Here is a 2,741-nt window from a genome sequence, read left to right on the forward strand (position 1 = left end):
ATGTCTTTGTCTACGAGGACGCTCACAAACTGCTGTGATATCTGGAGTCTCGGGGCACTTCAAGAACTTTCGACCAGAGACTGTGACCTCATTTGACATCATTTGAGGTCATCACTTTAATCTGCTGTCACCTGACTTGATGACATCAGCAGATGAGTCATACAGCAGGACGGTCACATGACTTGATGACATCATCAGCAGATGAGTCATAGAGGAGGATGGTCACATGACTTGATGATTGGGTCATGTTATGATGCAACATGTTGTCTTTTTTCCAGACTAAAGAAAAGAGACAAAATGAAGGAATAATAACACAATAAAGAACAATATAAATGCAATGCAGTGTTATCAATATTATCAATTTAAAAACATGTTTAACACTAAACATCCTTAATTCTTTCTCAGAATAACGTCACCTAAATTGATCCTGTTGCCTTTTTCTATCATAAAATAATTTACTTTTAAATTGTTTACTGGTATAAATGCTTTAAAATAGATGTATACAGCTGACAGTCTCTTTCTCTTCCTCTTCTTCTTCTTTCTCTTTCTACTGTTTTCTGTTTTATCTCCACAGGTGTGCTGCATTGCTGGCGGAGACTCCTGACTCTCCTGAATTCATCTACACTTCCTGACTGGATTTCAGACTGATTTTTACCAGCTCTTACTCTCTAGTTTGTCTGCAAACGTCTAACTCAGGGATCTGCAGCCTTTAAAACTAACAGTGTATTCAGACCGGGAAAGTCTTTTGGTTCGGATCGAGTCCTGAAGATTGATTCTGGTCTGTATTCAGACTGGCGTCTACCAAAGATTTCTGTTTCGGCCATTTGGGCTTGTTTTCTACTGATCTGAACTTAGAATGTCCTGGATCGTCTTAATTTAGTGCGTAAGAGATTTGGATTTGCATTCATGACCTTCTTTTTGTTTCATCTTTTTTTTAAAAATATGAATTATATCTATTATTTGGCACAAACCAAAGCACACATATAAAAAGAAATGAGCATTTCTCAAAATGTGATTTTTTAAAAACATTTTTACTTTTTACCTTTAGGAGAGGGCAAATTTGCGAATAAGCTAGCTCGTTGGTATTAAATATGAAATTGTAAGTAAAATACCATAAGCTGCCACAAATATGTGAGATTAGACCCTTTCTGTTTTCTGGCATTTCATTAGATTTGTTGTTCAAGTGAATTCAACAATCNTGGATTTGCATTCATGACCTTCTTTTTGTTTCATCTTTTTTTTTTTTATATAAATTATATTTATTATTTGGCACAAACCAAAGCACACATATAAAAAGAAATGAGCATTTCTCAAAATGTGATTTTTCAAAACATTTTTACTTTTTACCTTTAGGAGAGGGCAAATTTGCGAATAAGCTAGCTCGTTGGTATTAAATATGAAATTGTTAGTAAAATACCATTAGCGGTCACAAATATGTGCGATTAGACCCTTTCTGTATTCTGGCATTTCATTAGATTTGTTGTTCAAGTGAATTCAACAATCAGCATGTGCTGGCATAGTGCTGCTGGTGGTGAAATGCAGCCTGAATGCTCATGTTTTATTTTATTCTCATTTTTTCATGGTCTTATCAAATCTGTGACTCGCTAGCATGTCTGTTGGGATAAGGGGCGGGGGTTGCACAGCTCAGCACCATAAGCCACGCCCACACAGATGGATTTTTAGAAACGAAGGCTTCAGATCAACATGAAAAATGGCTTTTTAAGAAATTCCGGATGTGTCATTTTTGTTAAAAACTTCACAGTCCTAATAAAACCTCACTGGGAATGTTTAAAGAAAATAAAACAAATTGTTGTAGGGGAGTTTAAGGACTTCTCCACATCACCTTTTTAATGCTTGGTGTGTCCTCAACTTGTCTTTTTTTTTTAAGTGCTTGCTGTTCATAAAAATAAAGGGTCCAGAACCTTTCTGCAGTACTGAATGCAGTACCACACGTGGACTGATCCTGTACCGGTACCCTAACCTGACACCGGTACCCTGATCCGACACTGGTGATCAAACCCGGCACCGGATGTAATACCATTCACGATACTGGACCCAAAGCGGTACCAGACCCTGTATTGGAAGCAAACCAGGCCTGAATGCGATCCGGTACCAGGTTAGGGTACCGGGGCTCTCCGCGTCATTGTACTTGACCAGTTCTGTTTTGCGGCCCAGAAGTTGTGGACCCATGAGTTACTGGGGTCTAACAGGCAGCACATCAAAAAATGACAAGTTGGAGACATCCAAAACGTTAAAAAGTGTCGTGGAGAAGTCCTCAACCAAACGTCAATATGTGACGAGTTGAGAGTGAGTGTTGAGAATGTCACTAATATGGACAGAGTTGTGTAATTGACAGATGATAATTGAATCATCAGCTCCAGAGCTGGCTAAGGTGGGAGTGTTCCAGCAAGAGGTGTTTGTCTCTTTTCCTTTCTTATTTTTTGAAAGGTTGGCGGTTTGATGACATCAGTACTGGTTAAATTAATGACAATCGCAGGTCTCAAAAGTGGTCTTACATCAGTTAAATGATAAAAGTCAATGGATTTCCTGACTTTAAATCTTATCAATTGAACCTGTAATAAATACAAAAGGAACAAGGACAGTGAAACGGTAGACTAAGTTGTGTTGTCACAGAGAGCAGAGAGATGCAATGAATATGTGGGTGTGTAGTTCACACCAGGCGCGGAGCAGGGGGAGCGGTCCTCCGCAGAGGGCCCGTGCCGTGCAGCAGATCGCTTCGG

The sequence above is a fragment of the Oryzias melastigma genome, linkage group LG23 (assembly GCF_002922805.2).
Source record: "Oryzias melastigma strain HK-1 linkage group LG23, ASM292280v2, whole genome shotgun sequence".
Lineage (NCBI taxonomy): Eukaryota > Metazoa > Chordata > Actinopteri > Beloniformes > Adrianichthyidae > Oryzias > Oryzias melastigma.